This window comes from Macrotis lagotis, chromosome 1 (genome assembly GCF_037893015.1).
Source record: "Macrotis lagotis isolate mMagLag1 chromosome 1, bilby.v1.9.chrom.fasta, whole genome shotgun sequence".
In the NCBI taxonomy this organism is placed as follows: domain Eukaryota; kingdom Metazoa; phylum Chordata; class Mammalia; order Peramelemorphia; family Peramelidae; genus Macrotis; species Macrotis lagotis.
This window is the reverse complement of record NC_133658.1, coordinates 553773291-553797951: the sequence shown is the minus strand read 5'-3', so window position 1 is coordinate 553797951 and position 24661 is coordinate 553773291. Positions and strand designations below refer to the sequence as shown.

Genomic DNA, 24661 nt, shown 5'->3' with positions numbered 1-24661 from the left:
AACCATGATCTGTAATGGAATGTTACATAGTGAAGCTCAACTCACAACATGAGATAAAAGCAGATTACATAATTATTAGTCCCCCCCCCCTTTTTCCCCCCACCTCCCTTTCTCCGTTCCCCCTCCCCTTTTCCCGTTTGATACTTGAGAGGTTAGATTTTTTTAAACTAACTGAGTATGTGTGTAAGTTGACTTTAAGCTAGGTCTGATGAGAAGAAGATTCATATGCTTCTCTCTTCTCCATTCTTCCCCTCTAGTACTACTGGTATTTTGTACCTCTTAGTGTAATGAGATTTACCCCATTCAATACCCTCGCTCCTCCTGTCTCCTTCCTGTACCCCTTTTTAAGGAGGAGGTGTTTTTAAATCATTTTATATGAGTCATAAAAAATTCTGGGTATCCATCAATTCTTAAGTACATTCTGTCTAGTAGAGTTACAATTCTTGAGAGTTATTAGAGTCTTTCTCCCAAGAAGGGTTATATCCTGTTTCATCCCATTGGATAGCAGTCTCATGGATAAGTCATGAGTGTCCATCATTTCTGGTTAGGTATATTCTCTCTGTTAGAGTTACAATTCTCAAGAATTATGAGAATCTTTTTCCCATGCTGGGATATAGCCAGTTTCAACTTATTGGATAGCAGTTTTTTTTTCTTTACCCCTCTCCCCACTTTTAACCTTTTTTTGTGTCTCTGTTTGATGTCCAAATTTTCTATTTAGCTCTGATATTTTCATCAGGAATTTTTGGAATTCTTCCATTTCATTAAATGTCCATCTTTTCCTCTGAAAAAGAAGGCTCAGCTTTGTGTGATAGTGGATTCTTGGCTGCATTCCAAGCTCCCTTGCTCTTTGGAATATCTCCTTCCAGGCCCTTGGATCCCTTAATGTTGATGCAGCCATGTCTTGCATAATCCTTACTGGTGCTCCTTGGTATTTAAATTGTTTATTTCTGGCTGCATGCAGGATTTTCTCTTTTATCTGATAGTTCTGGAATTTGGCCACAACATTCCTTCCTGTTTTCATTTTAGGATCTCTTTCTGGAGGGGATCCATGTATTCTTTCAGTAACTACTTTGCCCTCTGGTTCCATGCTATCAGGGTAGTTTTCCATCACTAGATCCTGTAATATTAAGTCCAGGCTTTTTTTCTCTTCAATGTTTTCAGGAAGTTCAATAATTCTCAGGTTGCTCCTCCTCAATCTATTCTCATGGTCAGTGGTTTTGCTGATGAGGTTTTTCACATTTTCTTCTATTTTTTTCTATTTTTTGATTTTGTTTAACAGGCTTTTGCTGCCTCTTGAATTCATTAGCTTCTGCAGACTCCATTCTTTTTTTTTTTAGGGAGGAGTTTTCTTCATTTACTTTTTGCAACTCCTTTTCCATTTTGTCAGTTCTACTTTTGAAAGAGCTTTCCATTTGACCAATTGAGGTTTTGAGAGAATTATTTTCTTTTTGCATTTGTCCAATTGAGGGTCTGAGAGATTTATTCTCATTTTGTATTTGTCCAATTGTATTTTCCAATGATTTGTTTTCTTGTTGTTAATCGTGTCTCCAAAATTTTCCAGTTGATTTTTAAACTTCTTCCTGATTTATTCAAGTTTTTCTGTCCTACTGATCAGATCATATTCTTCTCAGAGGTTCTAGGTCTCTCTCTGAGTTAGGGTGTTTCCTTCCAAGAACTTTTCTATGGATCCACCTTTCCGCTGACCTTTCCTCATTTTGCTAAGACCTTGAGTTGGGGAGGGGCTGGTGTTGGGATCCCTGGAGGCTTTACTCACTGAGTACAGTTTCTCCAGCTGGACAGTAGGAGGTACTGTTGCTTTTTCTGGAGTGTCTGAGAAATTGATTGAGGCCTACTCCCTTAGCCTGAAGGAAGAGATTGAAGCTGTTAAATACTTTTTTCTTAAGTCATTGGTGGGCTCTACCCTGGGGTGAGATCATTCCTCTCCCTATTGTCAGTTGGATTGGTTCTTCTGCTCACACACCTGTGCCTGGGGCAGAAGTAGTCTGTAATTGTGTTTGTTCTGGGAAGAGGCCTCAGCACAATGGAGGTGTGGACTCAGAGTTCCTCAGACCAGAGGCATCCAGGGATGGTGTCCTCAGCTCTCCTGCACTGTAACTCTCCCTCCAGCCCTGTTGGCAAGCTCCAGAGGGTCAGCGCCAACACCAATGCCTCTGCTCCTTAGTAGACCCAAGCCCCTAGGTTCCCAGGGCTCCAACCCTGCCACTAATCAGTCTGATCCAAGGCTGATCTGCCCTCTGCACCAAAACTCACCCAAGGCTGCGGAAGACAAATCCTGAGGTAGATGTTCTTTCTCCTGGCTTTTCTTGCTGGGTTTTGTGGATTGGATTTCTGTTAAGAGGTTTGTTTCATATCATAGATGGGGAAAGATCAGGAGACTTTAGAACTGTGCCTGTCTTTTCTCCACCATCTTGGCCATACCCAGATTACACAATTATAAATGACATATTCAACATGCTTCATGAAGATTTTAAATGAGAGTTGTAAGAAGGGAAATTTTTTTTAAATTGGACTAAACTTTATGCATTCTTAGTCAAAAAAGAGTTTAGCTGCTTATCTGTGTGACTCCTGATTCTATTGAGAAATGGGACCAAAAACCTAATGTAGAACAATGGGGTACATTTAAGTCCAAGAAAAAAAATGTCATAGTGAACCACAGTGTGATCATTAATGTTGTATGTTGTATAATGTTGTATAAACCCTTTGTTTGCTGTGCCCTGATACAATATATTCATTGATGGACGTAATCTCTGTCTGACTTTCCTGATGCTGTTAGTCATTTCTGACTGCCTATATAATGTATGGTTATTAGATACATGTTTTGTTTTGTTTGTTTTTGTTTTCAAATTGTTATTAACTGTTCATCCAAAAACTGTCCACTTCACTTCCCTACTCCCAACCACAATATTCTTAGTCCCTGGTTATTTTTGAAGTTACATTTGAATAGATTACTTGACAGTGTTCAAAACTACTTACCATTTGTTATCCTTAGGCCTAAGAGTTAAATTACTTTAGGGAGAGTTAATCTTTTAGCAGTGATAGAAACTGTTTTTTAAAAAAAAAAACAACTTGGGGAGTTTTTCTTTTAATGTTAGGCAATGGCATAGCAGACAAATTTCCTTGATTGCCCTCCTGTCGTCCGATAGATCCTGCAGTTGTAATTAATTTTTAATATGTTTATTAGTTAGCAATAAAATATATTTTTAAAAAGTATAATGAGGATTATAAATGACATCAAAGATACCTCAACTAGGCTTCCATTGCAAGCAAAAGTGAGATATTAAATATGCTTCATGCAGATTTCAAATCAACTGCCATTAAAGAGATGTTTCTTCTTTAAAAGTTGGACAAAATTTCAATTTGTATATTCTGGTTCAAAAAGAATTCTTTGTCTTGTCCATGTGACTGCTGATTATATTTGTGTAATAGCACTAAAAGAAACCATAACTTTTTTAATATATTAAATTTATATGTAAGAAATTCAGTTCTGAGTCACCCTTTTTCATTCATAGAGTTAGAGAAAGTTAAATCTTGGAGGGATGTTGAGAGGTCTTTGAGTCTAACCTTCTTATGTTATAGAAGAGAAAACTGAAGCCCATTTCATTCTTGGTAGTGCTTGTAGAACCTAGATCTTGATCTTCTCAGATAAATGTTCTTTCTAGTATACAATATCTTTAAGAAAAATTATTTATTTACTTGATTTGTTTATTGAATCTGAGCTTTTAAAAATAGAATATTTCATTATTTTTGGTTTTTTTTACTCACTTTTTCCCCACAACACTTACCTTCCTGTGCTATGTCTGAATATTGCTCTTAGGGACTCTTGTCACATTATAGAATTCCACCTTTGACTTGTTATATTCCCATTAGGTTGGCTTTTCTGGTCATCTATCTTCAGTTCCTGGTCACTGTTTGTTTGCATATGTTACTAGAACTCTTCCCTAAAGAGTCCTCTGATATAGTTTCTCTATATCTCTATGATAGGAATACATGCTTTTTTTTTTTTTCAAAATTTTTTTGAGCCCTTCTATAAAGTGAAACCAATTCCTATTTTTCTTAGAGACTTTGGATACAGAAGCTTTGACTTTGTCATATTCTGAGTGCATATTTTGATCTTCCAAGAGACCAAAGTAATTGTCTATGGTCAGATTCTTTTTCTTCTGTTGTTTGCTTGATTTTAATTCTTTGTTAAGGTGGGGCTCTGCTTCCAGGGTGGAGGACTCACTCTCCCAAGATGTTGAGAGTTTTAACAGCTGTTTTCAGGACCACTCCCCTCCCCTCCCCTCCCCTCCCCTCCCCTCCCCTCCCTAGGGACCTCAATTCCTTTAGGTTCTTTTGAGAGACTCTGACTGCTCTCCTGGCCTAATTCTCTAGACTGTGAATGACCACAAGCACTTCTCTCTGCCCTGGAGCTGTGAGGAGAGTCTCTGTTTTGCTATGGCAGTATGGCACCCCAGTCTGCAACCTGGATCTGAATTTAGGCAAAGCAACAGAATCCTGCCTCGGAGAGAACTCTGCAGTCTCCCCAACTCCCTTAATGTTCATTCATGGACTGAACATTCTGGAAGGAGCTGTTGGGTGGCTCCGCAGGCCTGCTTCTGGTTCTTGGGGTTGCAGCTGCACTGTGGCCTGCCCTGACCTGGGCACAGTTTTTCCCAGTGACCTTCCAAGTTCTCCTTGGCAGCCTCTGAGCTGAGAAATTTGAAAACCACCTCTGCTTTCACAGACCTAGATGGCCCCAGGGACCCAGGCAGGCTGTTCCCAGATGACTTGAGTGAGTTTGCTCTGGTGGCTGGCTTGGCTGTGCTGCAGCCTTTGCTAGCCTCAGTGGAACAGACCCTCCCCGCTGATCTTCCAAGTTATCTTAGGCTAAAAAATTGTTTCACTCAGTCTTTCTGATGTTTCTAGTACTCTAGAATTTGGTTAGAGTCATAATTTAATTAATTTAATGCATTTGGAGTGATTGGGGGGAGCTTCTGAGATTTCCTGCCTTTACTCCATCATCTTGGCTCTGCCCCCTCGATTTTTTAAAGTCAAATCCCCTTTGAATTGACTCCTCTTGCCTTTTCTAGTAATAACTAGTTCTACTAATAACTAATTAGCTTATTAAATTATCAGTTTCCTTCAATAACCCAAGCTGAGCTGAATAATTGTTTTTTTCTATAAAAGTCCTTAACTTTCAGATATTTAATTTGTATATTCAGTATTTTAATATTTAAATAATTATGGTTTCTATCATTCATTTAAGTGTTCAGTTTTATATTTCTTATCTTTATCTGTATTGCGTGCTAGTAGATCCCCCTCATAAATTGTAGGTTCCATGATGACAGAAAGTTTGTTTTTCATTTTTTTTAACCTCTCACATCTTCTACCATGGCCCTGATCACATAGAGATGTTTGATAAATACCTGATAATTGGATTTCCGTATTAGATTTATTTTCATGAGTTAGCTATGGAGTTTTCTTCTTTGAGACTCTTTGCCCATAATGTAATAAATTTAACAATTTTTTCCACCAGTGCACAGTACAACCCATTGCCTTCTCATTTGCGATATTTTTATACATGTCAAATTCTCCATAGAGAATCTACCCAATGCAGGTGAGACCATGTTTTATACCATTTGGCATTTTTTAGATATAAACATAGCATTTGGTCATAGAGCAAATTATTCTTTTCTTCACTTTACATGAATGGATCGCCTCTTTGTAAGACCATGTGTGTCCTTGATGACCTGATGAATAGTTTAAGTATTTGAACACTGTGTTTATATTAATATGAGAGTTCTTTTTTAGTGCAGATTGAACTTGCCCAAATCTTTTTCTCTATGTATTATTTTTCCATTTCTTCCTTCAGTTTTTCATAGAGCATCTACTCAGAGCATTATAGACCTTGCTATGGGACTTATAATTCTTTTTTTTTTTTGAGGCGGCGAGACAATTGGGGTTAAGTAATTTGCCCATTATCACACAGTTAGTACATGTCAAGTGTCTGAGACTGGATTTGAACTGAGGTCCTCCTGGCTTCAGGATTAATACTCTATCCACTTTGCCACCTAGCTGCCTCTTTATAATTCTTTAGGTACCATTGTAACATTTAGTTATCCATGTTGTTATTTCTTCTTACTCTGGGATTATTCTGCTTCCTTTTCTGACCATACATTTTCTGCTTGATATACCTTATACCCCATTTCTTACACATGTTATTCTGAGAGATGTGCAACAACCTTATATCTTTCACGTATCTCTCCAATGCCCCTGGGAACTTTCACAGTTTTGATTTTTGACAGTCATGGTAGTTTTTTAATGATTAGCAGCCTTGGCAAAAGGGGAATTAAAAAATTTTGTTTCTTCTGAAGAGATATACAGCAGTACAAATGAACTTTCAAGTGGGACTTAGGAAATTCAACTTTGTACCTATTTTATATAAGAATTTTTCTCTTAAAGTTTTACATTTTAAAATAGAAATGAAAACATCATTGGACTGGTTAGTTATCAAAGCAATGACTAAGTATGATCATTTTCAATCTAGGGCAAAGTTGGGGGGAAAAATGAGAGAGAGAGAGAGAGAGAGAGAGAGAGAGAGAGAGAGAGAGAGAGAGAGAGAGAGAGAGAGAGAGAGTGAGAGTGTTGTTTGCCTTATCATACTTCATGCTTATTCTCTGGTTATGTCCATAGTAAGAGTCTTTTTTTCTATTGTTGGATACATCGATATTGAGAATCAGAAAAATCCATTAAAGTAGCCCAAATAGTTACTTGGGCTTAGATATCTAGATTCACTAGCTAGGATTGTATCTGCCTCACAGTATAAGCAAAGGCTATTATTCCCTTTATTGAATCATCAAAAGTTTTTTGTTGAGCTCAGTCTCAAAGCTGAGGTGACACACATTTATCAAATATTCATTTTGGCATGAGATTTCTCCAATCTTTAGCATCATACTCTCTGGTTTGTGGCTAACTCTGTTGTCTTCATCTTAAAATATGTCTCATTCTTTCATCCCCTCAATGGTTTGTCAGTCAGTGTCTTCATCATTTACTCAGACTGTTTCAATTTTTTCATTTGCCATTTCTAGTACTCTTCTCATCTTCCTTCTCTGTCATGATCAGAATTCCCTATTTACAATAAAAATATACTTTCTTGTTGGAAGCATATTGTTTTCTCCACATTTTTGTGGCTGTCATCATACCAGTATATGTTATATGATAGAATTCTTCAGACTTCATTTGTGGAGTTCATTGCCATTACCATGGCAAGGTTCAATACACACAGAATTTATATAGAATTTGGTTTACTGAGAGTAAAGCAGGTTTTTCATTTATATTCTAATATATTGCTATATTGTATCCCAAATGGGTTGTTTTCCTGGAAAAAGCTGTATTACTATTTTTATAATTGGATGATAATATAGATTTTTTTCTAAGCAATCATACAACCATATGTGTTCTGGAGCTGTCAGGATTCACAATATAATTGAGGCTTGATGCTGTTTAGTGTGTCAGTGGAGGACTTCAAGAAAAGTTTGAGACACTGCCAAAAATAGTGCTAGTAATTTGTTAGATTACATTACTCCTCCTGACTTCACACACATTCAGTTTAAAAGAAGGTTTCCTGCTGATACTCTGTTTTTGGCTAAGACATAAATGAAATCTAAGTCACTTAACATAGCAAATATCTTGAAATTTTTTTTTATTTTTTGCCCACTAGTTTTTTCAGCATCTCTAAATGGGAAAATTAACACTGCCTCCATTTGCCTTTGAAAAATCTTTATTTGTACTGTTTACCTATTTATATGCTTTGGAGTGTAACTTAAATTTACCTTGCCTTTTTTTTAAGGTTTTTTTTTTTTTAAGGCAAATGGGGTTAAGTGGCTTGCCCAAGGTCACACAACTAGGTAATTATTAAGTGTCTGAGATCGGATTTAAACTCAGGTATTCCTGACTCCAGGGAATGGTGCTCTATCTACTGTGCACCTAGCCACCCCTTTACCTTGCTTTTTAATATAAGCAACAAATGTGATAAGCCATTCTAACATCTATTTCACACTTCGCTGTCTTAGTATATGGGTAAGAAACATAATTTAACCTTTTCTTTATGCTCAGTTTTCATTATGATCCTTATTATACCGGACTCACAGTACCACTCTCCTGTGTAATAATATAAAGAATCTGTGTTCTCTTCCAAATCCTTTAGACTTGAATGATTCTGCCACCTCTGCATTTTCTTCCCTACTTTTGTCCTAACCTTCTCCTTTAGCCCTGAGATCTAGTAGTTAGGAGCCTTGGGTTCTACATACCTTTAATGTGTCTATGTTTGTGATCAGAGACAAGTCATTTAATGTCTATATGTCTCATCAGCAATATGAGTTTACTAGGTATACTTCTTTATTCCATGTCTTTTTTTTTTTTTTTTAGATTTTTGCAGGTAATGGGGTTAAGTGGCTTTCCCAAAGCCACACAGCTAGGTGTCTGAGGCCAGATTTGAACGCAGGTACTCCTGACTCTAGGGCCAGTGCTCTATCCACTGCACCACCTAAGCTGCCTCTATTTCATGTCTTTTTGGAAGAAAACATTTTATAAACATTTTTAAGGAGCCATATAAATGTGAATAATTATGACAATCAATGAAAAATTTCATATTGCCAGGGAAGAAAAGATGACTAAAGTTTTTAGCTTGGCATAATTTGGTATGCCAAAATACTAAGTACAGTGAAGGCCTTCCGATCTTAATGGAATAAAATAAGTAAGCCAATCTGATCTCCTGTTTTCTTACATTTTGTGCATTTTAACCACATTGGACTGCTTGCTGATTCTTCTCATTAGTTCTTCACATCCCATCCCTTTGCTCAAGCTGTCTTAAATTTAGATTGTGCCAACTCTTCTCTCTTTCCCCCATCCTGGTTTATATCTTTCGAAATTCCTTCCTTTAAGTGTGAAGCTTTCCTTGATCCCATTTTCCTCATCCCTCCCCAGTTTGAAATGCTTTCACTTTGCCCACCATGAAGAGAATATTTATTCAGGTAAGACTTGGATTAAATGATCTCTGAGTTCTCTTCCAAATCTGAAATGATGATTCCATGATTCTCTCTCCTCAAACCTTTTTTTCAGCATTTTGTTTGAAACTTATTGCTTATTGGAACAATTGCTTATGATGTTACTTCTGGCTTTGTTCTGGATTTTTGAGCTGGTCAGAAGTCTGACCACCACATAAATAAAACATTGCAGAGTAGAAAATATACTTTCTACCTAAACTTATTCAGAATAGCTGGCTCTCTTTTACAGGTTGAAGGTGACTTTTGGTGGAGTTAATTCATAATAGTAGATCATAGAAGTAATTTATTTTTGAGGTTTGAATATATGTATTTTATTTACCAGTAGTTCTGTTCTTAGGGTAACATTAAGATTAAATTTGAATTTCCCAACATGAGAGAGATGGCCAATGAGGATAACAGATTGAAAGGAAAATGTCCTTTAGCATTAAAAATTTATGTTGAGAGAGTTTTAATCATTATCAATGGCTAGTTTTCTTTAACAGAGTTGAATATGTCTAAGAAATAATTGTGAGACCATTATTACATGATGTATCTAACCTATTTAAATATGAAAGTGTATTTTAGCTAATAAGAAAAATGAAGTCATAACTATTGCTTTGGAGAAGTCTTAATTCCATGATTTTTATGATATTCTTCACTTGCTAATAAGCAGAGATTTTTATATATTCTCGCAATAGTCTCCAAAGCCAAAATACTGGTAGTTTCTCATTAAAAAATTTGTCATTTTCATCATAAAAGAACTTGTGAAAGCTTTTCAAAAAGAAAAATATTAATACAAGCATAAAGATGATTCAAATTGTAGATAGATTATTCTGATATTTCCTATGAGAAATGTTTGGCCTTAATTAGCAAGCCTTTATTAGCCAACTCTTCTATACCTGGCTCTGTCCTAAACTCCTCCTGTGTATTTAGTCTTGAGTCTCTCTATGAAGCTTTAATATTGTAAAGAAAAAAGCAATGGGCTCCATGGTGCTCCTGCCGGCTGGGCTCCACAAGGGTCCTGGTGCCACTTGTGTCATGGTCTGGCTTTGGCCCCGTGCTTCAGTGCTTACGGAGTGCCAGGGCCCTGGAGCCTTGTTACTCTCAGCCTCCTGTCCATGCCGGAGCCCCAGGCTGTGGACAGGCTCTCCCCATCCCTCCCCCGCCCCACACCTTCCTCATGGAGCCCTGGCCAAGCAGACACAAGAGAACATCTAGCGCTTTGAGCAACAGGCAGGGTTGAGAGACGCAGGGTACGCTCCCCATAAAGGCCTCACCACAGAAGAAACCAAGTACCACCGTGTGGCAGAGGCAGTCCATAAATTGAAGTTTCAAAGGGGAGATATGACAAAAGAAGATAGACTGACTGCTTCAGCCCAGTCCACTTCAAGTAGTATACCCCATTCTTCTCCCAAGCAAAAGCCCAGAGGTTGGTTTTCTCATGGATCTTCTACTTCCTTACCTGGCCTAGACATCAGCAGCATGGATGCTGGGAATGGAGACAGACACAAACTCTCATCTGAAAAATGGAGCCTTTTTGGATCAAGAACCCTTCAGAAATCTGACTCAGGTTTCAGTGTCCAGTCCTTCAGAGGTAATCAGAAGCCATCACCAATGGAACTTATTTGAGTTCAGGCTACTAAAATTGCAGATGACCCAGCAATCTTCAAGCCACCTAATATGGATTTTCCAGGGATGGAAGGAAAGAAACACTCTCCCTTACCCATAACCTCAAACCAAGGGACATGAATGTGTTGACAAATACAGGGTTCTAAATCTCCCTTTTCATATGAGCAATGCTGTTTTCCCTGGTGATCCTCTGTATTTTACAGTATTTTAAACTTTCTTTCTTCTCATCCACCTTGCACTTGACATAGGAAAAATGTTATCCATTTACATTTCTAATGAGGATGATATTTCTGGGGAGTTGGTGATTGTTTCTTTAAATTTGTAACAATGCTTAAATCTTTCTAATGCAAGAAAATGTATTCTGTAATGTCCCAAAGTTGGTTTAAATAACTTCCCAGAGTACAGTTGACTACAGCCAATTGCTGAACTATAGAACTAAATTAATTGAAGGGGGCAAGGGAAATATAACCTAGTAGACTTTGTTCTGCATATTTATAAAAAAAAACAAAAGAAAAAAGCAATGAATGTAAAATGAATCATCTGGAAATGATTTCTCTAACTGGACAATAGTTTAAATTCTTTGATCTCAGTTTCCTCCTATGTTAAATGTTTGCAGCTTATTACAGGAATATCCCTTTGTCCACAGCCATACTTTATGTTAAAATGTTGATTAATTCTTTTCTCAAACCACTATCCACTTCCACTTCCCCAAAGTAGAGAACAAGCTTTATTGTAGACATTCTGATGATTATCCTAATTATATCATGCTTTAAAGGATTTTACCTTCTATTTAGAATTAATTTTTGTGAGCATTTAATTAATCAATTGAATTCCATGAATTAATTTATTTAAAAATTTCACAAATATTAAAACCTGTTGTAAATTTCTTACTCACCTTAATTAGTGAGCATCCAAAATAATATTGTTACTTGCCCCAAGCAGAAGTCTAAAAATGTGCATGCATATAATTACATAATTGAGCCACAGTGTTAGCTCTGCTGCTTAATATCTATCTGACTTTGGGCAAGTCTTTTCCCTTCTCAGTTCACTAGTATATGAAATGGGAGGCTATACTTAGAGTCTAGTTTATAAAGTTATAAGGAAAGTATTTTGTATATTCTGAAGTGCTTTCCAGGGTGGGAGTATGGGGGACATTCTAGAAGATGACAGTGTTTTTGTTAGGAACTTATAGCTTATAAACTAACCAGTGATGCAAATCATTAACATGACTACTGTTTATGGTCTAAATGACTTGCTCATGATTACATAGTGAAGAGCCCATCAGAGACAGGATTTAAATCCTAAGATTTAAGACTAACCCTATAGCCACTATGCCCTCTCTGTCTCTTTCTCTCTCTTTCCGTCTCTCTCTCTTTCTCTCTCTTTAAGATTTTATTTATTTTGAGTTTTACAAGTTTTCCCCTAATCTTACTTCCCTCCTCCCACCCCCCACAGCAGGCAATTTTCCAGTCTTTACATTGTTTCTGTGGTATACATTGATCCAAATTGAATGTGATGAGAGAGAAATCATATCCTTGAGGAAGAAACATAAAGTATAAGAGATAACAAGATCAGACAATAAGATATCAGTATATTTTTCTAAATTAAAGGTAATAGTCCTTGGTCTTTGTTCAAACTCCACAGTTCTTTCTCTGGATACAGATGGTATTCTCTAAAGCAGACAATCCCAAATTGTCCCTGATTGTTGCACTGATGGAATGAGCAGGTACATCAAGGTTGATCATCATCCTCATGTTGCTGTTAGGGTGTACAATGTTGTTTTGGTTCTGCTCATCTCACTCAGCATCAGTTCATGCAAATCCCTCCAGACTTCCCTGAATTCCCATCCCTCCTGGTTTCTAATAGAACAATAGTGTTCCTTGACATACATATACCACAGTTAGCTAAGCCATTCCCCAGTTGAAGGACATTTACTTGATTTCCATTTCTTTGCCATCACAAACAGGGCTGCTATGAATAATTTTGTACAAGTGATGTTTTTATCTTTTTTTCATCATCTCTTCAGGGTATAGAGCCAGTAGTGGTATTGCTGGATCAAGGGGTATGCACATTTTTGTTGCCCTTTGGTATGCCATCTCTCTTAACCAGCGTATAAGTAGATAATGGTTCTTTACTTAATGGCTCTTCATTGTTTATATCCTTGAGACTTCTATAAGGCTATAAATGATTAAAAGAGTTTGCCTCTAAAAATTTTGTGGTCTAATAGGTGATTTAAGACATACAAAAAAGTAACCTAGTACATAAGACAGAACATGATATATCATGGAGAGACACAAGCTATAGGTATGCAACTAATAAATGTTTATTCAGTGAGCAATGTATAGAGGAAAGGGGCTATCAGTGAAGGGTTCCTGGAAGAAAGGTAGCACTTGATCTTGACTCTAAAGGAAACATGACATGGATGCATGAGAAGGAGATTGAGGAATTAAGAATGGCATTGAGTGTCTAATGATTGGAAGGGTACTTATGCCCTTAACAGTGAAAAGTGAAGTTTTCTAAGTAGGGTGATTTGGTTGTAGTGGTTGTTGTTATTGGAGGAAAGAGATGATTTGATGTTTCAGATAGCTATGTGACATCCAGTTTTAATGTCTCATAAGCAATGATGGTGAGACTGTACCTTAGCAGAGAAACTGTAGGATTTCTACATTTGGGATTCATCTATATTGAGGTAGTGATTTAACCCATGAGAGGTGGTGAGCTAGATGCTGCCAAGTACAAAAGTGAAGACAGAAAAGAGAAGTCTTAGTACAAAGCCATGTGTGACAATTTTCTGTTTTTAAATCATATCATTGGAAATTGGGAAAAAAGACTTTTTTCAGGAGGGAGACACTTTTCAGGATGAATGGAATTCATAAGAGAGAAGGGAAGAGAACATATACAATGAAAATTGTGTGAAAGAAAGCTCCACTTTTTGTGCAAAGAGCCCTGAAGTGAGAATAAAAGGATATGTGTTTGAATCCTGACTTTCCAACTCATTATCTGTGCTATCACCAGCAGGTCAGTTCTGTCTCTTCTTTCTACTCTATAAAATAGAAGTTAGACAATTCCTCTGATCATTGAATGGGGGAAAATAAACATGTCATCAGCATGAATTGATATATCAGAATTACTAATTTCTTAAATATAAACTACTTTTTGACTGGTATATCAGTCACTTCATGGTTATTTTCATTTAGAAGAAATAAATGATTTAATTTTTCTCCAGTCTGCAAAAGCATTTGTTTTCAAGTATATTGTGGTTTTTCAGGTATTCTTTTAGTGACTTTTGTAATGTGTTTATATGGGAATAAAGTATAAATAATATTTTAGCATTATCAATCATTCTAGTTTTGAAATCCTACTTGTTTCATAGGCCCATCATTTTTATCAGTGTCCTACCACCAATGTGCAGGTTGCTAGAAAATATTACTCAGTTTTTGTTTATCCTTATTTTTAACACAAACACAATGTAATAGTCATTTGGAGGAAGACTTTTAGCATGTCAAAGTGAAAAGAACACTAACTTTGGAGTCAGAAGACCTGAGTTTGCATTCTGGCTCAGCTATTTTACCAACTGTATAAACTTGTGAAAATTAAAGCTGCTCTAGGCTGTACTTTTACTTACTTTAAAGGGGATCAGATTAGATAATTGTTGTCCCTGCTTGCTCTAAAACTGTGATCTCCCAGTTTTGTCCATAACATGTAGAATTTAGAATGAGAGATACTAAAATATCAAAATTACCAATATTTTCAAAATCGAGATTCACAAATTTTTAGTAGGTCAAGAGTTTGCTTTCATTTTGATAACACTCAGTAACTTAGGCACTATAAGGAAAATAAAGAGTAAAGTTCATGTAAATTTGAAAAAGAAAGATGGAATTGAGAGAGAGAAGAAGAAAAGGAAGAAAGGAAAAAAAAACTTAAGTGCCTGTCATGTGTCAGTCATTCTACTGTTTTACTATTTTTCCACACTTTATTTCATTTTCCTCCAGTTACATATAAAAGCAAGAATGTTTCAATTTGTATTTAGACACCAACAGTTCTGACTTTGAGGATAAATAATATTCTTTATTTTAAGTCCTTCAGAGTTGTTTTGGGTTACAGCATTGCTGAGAAAAGGAGATCATACTGCATGTTGCATAATGCATATTGATCATACTGCAGTATTACAGCCAAATAGAGCAGCTAGGTGGCGCAGTGATAGAGCATTGACCTTGGAGTCACAAGGATGAGAATTCAAATCCAGCCTCTGACACTTGACACTTATTAGCTGTGTGATCTTGGTGCAAGTCATTTAACTCTGATTGCCTCACATCCAGGACCACCTCTAGTCATCCTGATTTCATATCTGTCCACTAGAGCCAGATGATTCTGGAGGAGAAAGTGAGGTTGGTGACTTAGCCCAGCACCCACTCACTCAAATCCAGTTCACATGCTTGTTATGACATCATCTTCCTGACATCATGGTCTTCTGCAAGTATAAAGAACAAACATCATCATCATCATCATCATCGTAGCAGAATAGCAATTCATCATAACCACAATATCACAGTTTGTTCAACCATCCTCCAACTGATGGGCATTCCCTGAATTTCCAGTTCCTTGCCAGCAGAAAAGAGCTGCTTTAAATATCCGTACATGTATAGGTTCTTTTCCTTCCTGTTTTTCATCTCTCCTGAAATATAGACCTGATAGTGGCATTGCTAAATCATATGGTAGACATGGTTTTTATATGCCATTGGGCATAGTTCCTAATTGCTCTACAGAATTGTTGAATCATTTCACAATTCAGCCAATAGTTCATCAATCTCTCACCTTCCCTATATACCCTCCAACACTTGTCATTTTTGCTTTCTGTCCTATTATTAATCCAGTAGGTATATAGTAGTACCTCAGAATTATTCTCCAATTGTTTCTTTAGTTAATAGTGAGTTAAACCCTGTGTGAGTCTGGTTGTATTTCCTTTGTATTTAAATTGTTTCCAAAATTGACTATGTTTTAGGGCATAAAAACCTTATAATCATATGCAGAAAGGCAGAAATAATAAATGCACACTTCACGTCTTAGACTATGATGCAATAAAAATTACATGTAATAAGGGGTCATGGAAAGAGAAACCAAAAACTAATTGGAAACTAAATAACAATTTTAAATCGTGGGTGGATCAAACAGCAAATAATAGATAAAATCAATAATTATATCTAAAAAATGATAACAATGAGACATCATACCAAAATTTATGGGATGTAACCAAGTCAGTTTTGAGGGGAAACTTTTTATCTCTAAATGCTTATGTGAATAAAATAGAGAAAGAGGTCAATGAATTGACTATGCAACTAAAAAATACTAGGAAAAGAACAAATTAAAAATTGCCAATTAAATACAAAATTAGAAATTCTGAAAATCAAAGGAGAGATTAATAAAATTGAAAAAAGTAAACCATTGATTGATTTAATAAAACTAAGAGTTTTATGAAAAAAAAGCCAATAAAATAGATAAACCTTTGCTTAAACTGAATAAAAAAAGAAGATACCTAAATTAACAGTATTAAAAATGAAAAAGGTGAACTAAACTTCAATGAGGAGAAAATTAAAGAGATAATCCGGAGCTACTTTGCCAAACTGTATGCCAATAAATCGAATAACCTCAGTAAAATGGATGCATATTTACAAAAATACAAACTGCCCAGATTAGCTGAAGAAAAAATAAAATACTTAACCCCATTTCAGAAAAAGAAATTGAAGAACCCATCAACAAACTCCCTAAGAAAAAGTCTCCAGGCCCAGATGGATTTTCAAATGAATTCTACTAAACATTTAAGAACAATTAATTCCTATGCTACATAAACTATTTGTAAAAAGAGAAGAATGCCAAATTCCTTTTATTTCACCAACATGGTGCTGATACTTAAATTAGGAATACCTAAAACAAAGAAAATTATAGACCTATCTTCCTAATGAATATTGATGCAAAAATCTTGAATAAAAATTTAGCAATGAGGAAAAAATAGTGTTATAATTTTTTTTTTGATCTGACCATGGATAGCATTGATAACCTCATCTGAAAACTTTTCATTTCTTTTGATCATTATCAAGTGGGGAATGGTTTTAACTTTTTATAAATTTGACTCATGTCTCTATGTTTGAAAAATTTAGGTCTTTATCAGAGAAACTTTGTTTCAATTCTTTTTTTCCCCATAGTTATAATTTCTAAATGTACTTTCCTACATCTTATTTCCCCTATCCCCATTTATTCTATTTTCTCTCCTTTTGTCCTCAAAAGTGTTGTGCATCTGATTATCCCCTCACAGTCTTCCCTCCCTTCTATTAACCCCCCTCCCCCCCTTCTCCCATACCTTTCCTCTCTTACTTTCCTGTAGAGTAAGATAGATTTCTTTACCTAATTGAGTTGTTTGTGTTTTTCTCTCTCTGTGCCAATTTTGATGAGAATAAGGCTCACTCACTCCCCCACTACTCCATTGTAAAGGGTTTTTCTTGCCTCTTTTATATGAAATAATCCATTCTCCCTCCCCTTTCTCCTAGTACATTCCTCTCTCACCACTTAACACAATCTTTTTAATATATTATCCCTTCACATTCAACTCCCAACTGTGCCCTGTCTATACATACCTCCTTCTAACTGCCCTGAAAATATGAGGTTCCTGTAAGTTATCATTATCGTCCCATGCAGGAATATAAGCAGTTCAACATCATTAAGTTCCTTATGATTTGCCTTTCCTTTTTATCCTTCACTTGAGCCTTATATTTAAAAATCAGATTTTTTTCAGCTTTTGGCTTTTTATCAGGAAAGTTAGAAAGTACCCTATTTCATTGAATGTCCATCTGTTCCCCTGAAAATTTATGTTCAATTTTTCTGGTTAGTTGATGTAATCCAGGCTCTGTTGCCTTTGGAATATCATTCTAAACCCTACACTTCCTTAATGTAAAAGCTACTAAATCTTCTGTTATCCTGAATGTTTCTCCATAGTAATTAATTGCTTCTTAATGGCTGCTTGCTATATTTTCTCCTTAACCTGGGAGCTCTGAAATTTGGTTATAATATTCCTGGCAGTTTCAATTTGGGATCTCATTCAGGAGGTGATCAGGATTCTATCAATTTCTCTTTTATCCTTTGCTTTTGGAATACTGATAAGTTTCCTTGATAATTTCTTTTTTTCTTTTCTAGTTTTCTTTTTTTTTTTTTTGCAAGGCAAATGGAGTTATGTGGCTTGCCCAAGGCCACACAGCTAGGTAATTATTAAGTGTCTGAGGCCGAATTTGAACTCAGGTATTCCTGACTCCAGGGCCGGTGCTCTATCCACTGCGCCACCTAGCTGTCCCCAATAATTTGTTTAAACAGTTTATATAGGTTCTTTTTTTGATCATGGTTTTCCAGATAGTGCAATAATTTTTAAATTATCTCTCCTGGATCTGTTTTCTATGTTAGTTGTTTTTCCAATGATACATTTCACATAGTCTTCTAATTTTTCATTCTTTTGTTTTAATGTTTTTTGATATCTCACAAAGTCATCACTTTCCCTTTGCTCAAATCTGTATTTTAAGGAATTATTTTCTTCGGTAAACTTTTGAATTTTCTTTTCCATTTTTCCAATCTCCATTTGGCCAGTTCTGTTTTTTAAAGTATTCTTCTCCTCACTAACTCTTTGGACAGTTCTTTTTCTATTTGTCCCAGTCTGGTTTTTAAGATATTATTTTCTTCAGTATTTTTTGTGTCTCCTTCACTAAACTGCTGGTGCAGCTTTCAAGATATTCCTGCATCATTCTAATTTTTCTTATCAATTTTTTCTATATCTCCCTTTCTTGGTTTTCAGATTACTTTTTTGAGCTCTTCCAAGGCCCAAGACCAATTCATATTCCTTTTGGAACTTTGGATATAGAAGCTTTGAGTTTTATTTTCTTCTGAGTGTATAATTTCATCTTCCTGATGACCATAGTAACTGTCTGTGATTAGATATTTTTTCCTTCTTTATTTTGCTTATTTTTCCAGTCTATAACTCTTTGTAAGGTGGGGCTCTCTTTCTAGGGTGGAAGGTGCACTGTTCCAAGCTTTGGGTTGTTTTTGCCACTGTTTTCAGAGTCACTTTCAGAAATTTGCAGGTTTTCAGTTTTTTCCATGATCTAAGGAGAGGTTTAATCCACTTTATTGACCTGTGTTATCTGTAAGTGATAAAACTATGAGAAACTATAAGGAAGGTCCCTACTTCCCTGTGGCATTATGCTTTGTTGTGTTTCTGCTCCTTTTCATAGGACTAGGACCAAGGCTGTGACCCAGATCTGAGTATGGCCAAATCAACAGAGTTCTATCTCAGTAACAGCAAACCCCTATAAACTCCCTCCAATCTCTGGCAGTCTTTGGCCTGGGAAATCTGGAAGATATCACCACTGACTCTGACCTAGTTGCCCCATTTTCTCTTTCTAGATGGCTGGGGCTGGGTCACTTCAAGGTGGTTCACACTTCTCTGTGCTCCTCTCTCACCCTAGCAGCTGATCCTTCCCCTGGATCTTCCAAGTTGCCTTGAACTGGTAAACTTTCTCACAGTCTTTTTGTGAGTTCTGCCATCCTAGAATTTGGTTAGAGCCATTATTTAAAGATTTTTGGAGTGGTTTGGGGAGAGCTAGGGCAGGTCCCTCCTTTACTCCACCATCTTCGCTCTCCTTATCTACTTTACTATTATCTCAATCTACAAATATTTCTGGATATTATTAGAATTATCCCCATTTTATAGTGGAGTCAGGGGTTAAGTTACTTGCCCAGGGTCATAAGATTTGTAAATTTCTAAAGCCCAATTTAAACTCGGATACTCCTGAATCCAGGACCAACACTCTATCATATGAACTAGTTGCCTCTAAGATTTCCTTAGAGAAAATGGGGAAAATTAAGATGTAGAAGTCTAGAGTATTTGTGCTGACATCATTAAAGTATATGCTCTTGGGATTTTAAATAGTCAAATTTAATCAGGAGAATATTAATTAGTCAAGTAGGTGAATTTGAAAGGGATAATCAGGAAATTCTATATAAATTCAGACTTCTTGGTGATGAATCTAGAACTCAGTCTTGGATATGAATTTTGTTGAACTGAATTATTCTTTTGACTCAACCTGAAATCTGTTGACTATACTTAAGTATGGCTTTCTCTTAAAAGAATCCATGAAAAAAATAGCTGTTTCTCTGATTTAAACTCAACAAATTCAAATCTATAATATGAATATTTCTTCCCTTGTTCTCTTGGTTCTCTTTTCACAAAGAAGAGGAAAAACTTTCTGTTACTAAGTAAATCTATATCTATTTTCCAAAATAATATGCAATTCCTTTCAAAGTCTTGATATATCCTTAAGTCACAGATATTTTGTAATAATAATAATGATAATGATAATAGTAATTAACATTTTTATAACATTAAGGATGGCAGTATGATTTAAAAGTGCTCCTTTTATCTTTTATATTATAGGTGTACTTTTTAATCCCCTTTTATAAACAAGGAAACAACCCAAATAAAATGGCTTGTCCATGGGCAGAAAGATAATAAGTATCTGAGGTCAGATTTGACCTCAGATCTTCTTCCTGTGTCCAAGTCCAGTGTATTATCCATTGTATACTACCAGCTACTTCTATTTAGTTTTAGGTTTTTTTGGTTGGGTTTACCATATAAGAAAATGAAACTCAGTAGTTTATTTTAAACCATCAATTCTTTTGACTTCAACATGGGATCTTATTTCAAAATGTCTTTTGAAAATATTACTTTTAAATCGTCAGAGAACATTATTTCACAACCAGTAAATAGTTGTGGATGATTTTATTAATATAGTGGTATAATTGTTGGTATGAATAGCTACAGATTTTATAAAAACAGCTTGCTTTAGAAGTCAGTATTTGGCTATTTATCCTTTTCTTGAAAATTTAATTGTAGAGTATAAAGAGTCTCGAAAAAGAATAAGCTACAGACAATGAATTTCATTGACATTACAAGTAAAGCCTGTTTCTTCTTTCCCAAACTACTACGCCCTTCACAAAATTACTGTTTTAAATCTACTTCCAGCTATTGTAATACTTCAAATTGAATTAATGCTTCAGAGAATAGCTCATAATAACTTCTGTGAATACTATGAATTGTACTAAGAATAAGACCTGGTTCCAATTATGTGTACAAGTTGCAAAAGGCCTGCTGGAATTGGAGTTAAGTGCTCCTAGTGCATCATAAAGGTTTCTTGGAACTCTGGCCTAAGAATTTTCAGACAACCCTGGTGTTATACTAATAATCTCTTCTACAAATTAAATCCAGATTATTATTTAGAATGTGAAGAATTTAGTATAATTACTTGAATTTGAATTGGTAAATGGTCATTGCTAAGCCTAGCAGTTAATTTTTAGCAAAATTACAAATCAGAAGAGTGAGCTAGGTCATTCATAATGGAGAATTTAGAATCCTTATATGTTTAGTTTTTTTTTTTCTCAGATCTTAAAGGAAGGTGTTAAATTTGATGATGACTGACTAGGATCTCAAAGGTCTTATCCATTGTTAGCATTGTATTGACTCACACTGAATATTTCTATAATGTATATGTTGCTCATAGCCAGATTTCCCATCTACAATGACTGATAAATCAGCAAGGAAAAATAAGAATTCTGAACACAGAAGGACAAACAGATGTCAGCAGCTTCCATTAGTCCTTAGTACCACTTGACAGCCAAGCTGTTGCTTTCATGCCATTGACAGTTTAAAGGAAACCTACAAGGGAAAGTGGAATGAGAGAAGCAAGGGCAAATGAATAAATGAGAATAGAATAGATATGAAAGTTCAGGTACTATAAAATCCCATTTTTACTGAAAGATTTTGGTCATTATCATTTCAATTAAAAAGTGCCTTACCCAGAAAAATTGAGTAATGAACTTTCCTTGATAATTTTATCAATAAAAATACAGCATTATTTTTTAATGAATGCATTGTGAACAAACCATATTTCTGTTTCCCCCTTTATTAATGAATCAGGATTCACTTAAAAAATCCTTAGAAATAATATAAGGTTTATAAATATCATTTAAATTTAATTTGTTAACTAGTTTTGTTTAGAGAATTAGCATTTGATTAAAGTGTTAAATAAAAGTATAGTCTTTATCCCTAAAATTGCCTTAGGTGCCATTTAGTGGTCCTGATTTCTTTAGAGAAATGACAGCTCTGAACTTTCACTTCTGTTTCTTTCTCTCATCTCCTCATTCTTTTTTTTTTTCCTTTGAATGCTTATTTTGAAGAAACATTTTATTTGGTCAGTTGTTCCAGATCTGAAAGACATTTGTTAAAATGATGAACTTATCCCCAATTCTAATAACCAACAGTACATTAACAATTACTCTACAAAGCCGGATGCCAATAAATACTGTTTGTAATCCCACTTTTTAACATGACTTTGAACACAAACTTAAGACAACCTTGCTTCCAAATTATTCTTTGTTAAGTTTTTTTAAAAGAGAACTTGCTTAAAGAAGATCCACAAAGGATTCTTTCTAAGAAAGCAGCTTTAGTTTATCTTAACAGTGTGTGTTCTCTGTCATGAAATTTTACCTGCCTTTTGATAATGACTTTTCTACTCCAAGAATTTCTTCACCTTCCTTCATGGAAACTTCCCTACTGAATTTATGGATACAAAGATTCCTTTTACATCAAAGTTATGACTTGAACAGATTTATTGTCTTCTATGTCTATCATTTTGTTCCCTTTTTCTTTTCTTTTTTTTTTTTAAGGTTTTTGCAAGGCAAATGGGGTTAAGTGGCTTGCCCAAGGCCACACAGCTAGGTAATTAAGTGTCTGAGACTGGATTTGAACCCAGGTACTCTTGACTCTAGGGCCGGTGCTTTATCCAATATGTCACCTAGCTGCCCCTTGTTCCCTTTTTCTAATAAGAATCATCAGCAACCTTCAAACATTAATTTCCCTAAAAGCATAATCTTCTAAGCAGTTTTCTAAGCATCTAAATGTTAGAATTATTGCCAATCTGTAGTAGTAAAGGGTACTTAAAATTGTACTATAAATTTCACAGCGCTTCAATTAATTTTTTCTAACATTGGTTTGACACCAGTTGTTGCTACACACAAGGACTTCACAATACATATAGTGAGATATTTGAAGACTATGAAGACTATGTCTGTTACAGTTGAAGGCTTTGTCTGTCTTCTATGGTGTGATCTTAGTGCATCTGCTAGAACTTTTAAATTATTGGTTGAAATATAAATATGTAGTATAACTAAATGAGAATATATTTTTGATCAGATTTCCATTATGTCATATATTTCAGATTTTAAAGAGAAAAACTTAATTAAAACTATTAATTAAAAACTATTAATAATTGTTAATGCAAAAATTGAATTTTTTTAAACATTGTAAAAGCTGGAATTAGATTGTCAGTCAGTGGCCCCAGTTAGCTTATTAAGGAAGAATTGGCTTTTTACCACAGTTCAGACGACATCATTAAAAATGTTGTATGCTGATAGATCTGTATCTTAGATCACAAAGATTAAGGAAAAAGAGATCCTTCTCTACAAAAATATTTGTAGCAATTCTTTTTATTGTGGCAAAGAATTGGAAACTGAGGGGATGACCAACAGGTGGGGAATGAATGATCAAGTTGTGTTGTGTAATTTCTTTATGGATTACTGTTGTGCTATAAGAAATGACCAATGGGATGTTTCAGAAAAAACCTGGGAAGACTTATCTGAGCTGATACAAAATGAAATGAACAAAATCAGATCACTGTACAAGGTGACAGCAGGGAGAACATTCTAACAATGATTCTTAAAATAGAAAGTTTTAGCATATAATCAGCAAAACAATTTAAAAAATGTGTGATTTGCTTTTTTTATGTTTCTTCTGTCTTTAAAGAATTCCAGACAATTTAAACTTTTTAATATTTTCTGATATGTTTTATGCATATGTTTATATGTGTGTGTGTGTGGGTTTAATATCTAGGACTCAAAAATCCCACTGGAAGTTAAATGACCTTATGTGACGGAGAAGAAAACAAATATGTAATAAAACTAAAGTGGCTTCATGTTTTATTACCAAGATAGATCTTAGATTCTCTGTATTTAATGCATGTTTCTAAGGAAGACTTTATACCATGACATAAACCAGTGCCTATTTTAAGGACCAATGATGATTATAACCTAGATAACCAAGAACAAAATCTGTGATATAATTTCCCTTATGGTTTATTTGGAAGATATTAATTTTTCTTCTTGCGTTTTTGGTAAATCTCGTGTGAAGTCCACTTCTAATTCCTTTTTACGGTCTGGAAATCATCCTGTATTCTTCAGGGGTTTGCCATTAGAGTCTAAAACTCTTATAATTTCCATCAAGCTGAAATATCAAGCAGAGACAATATCTGTTTCTTTTTTTTAATAGGTTTTTTTTTTTTTGCAAGGCTATGGGGTTAAGTGGCTTGCCCAAGGCCACACAGCTAGGTAATTATTAAGTGTCTGAGGTCATATTTGAACTCAGGTACTCCTGACTCCAGGGCTGGTGCTCTATCTACTGCACTACTTAGCCACCCCAATATCTCTGTTTCTTGACCACCAGGTTTAGTAAGTTTAGAAAGTAGTGTTTCTAGTTTGGCTGGAGATATGATGATTACCTTTTTAAGGTAACAAAAGGCTATCTACAGAGATCTAGATGTCCTTGTGTTGTTTAATTACATGTCCTTGAACCATTTTTAGCTAGCCATATCTTTTATCTCTCTCTTTATACTTTCCTTACTTATATAGTCTAGATCTCAAGATACATAAGAGAAACATTGTTCTTTAAATAACAGTGCCTTTAGGAGACAATTTGAGTGCCTTCTCTATGCAAGAGCTAAAAAGGAACTAAGCTCCATTAACAGATAGACAAAGCATTTTGTTGCCAAGTAAAATTTTTTTAGGCACCAAAAGTCACCCCCTTTATAGGTGAGGTGAATAAATGACCTCATTGTATTTTTCTT

The 24661-nt window shown here is 35.3% G+C and overlaps 1 protein-coding gene and 1 pseudogene across 11 annotated transcripts in view; both read left to right on the top strand.

Moving 5' to 3' along the window:
* Window positions 1–24661, top strand: part of CBLB (Cbl proto-oncogene B) — a 237136-nt gene that overhangs the window by 143233 nt on the left and 69242 nt on the right. The gene's annotated exons all lie outside the window — the stretch shown is intronic.
* On the top strand, window positions 3–24659 carry LOC141507073 (putative monooxygenase p33MONOX pseudogene; annotated as a pseudogene).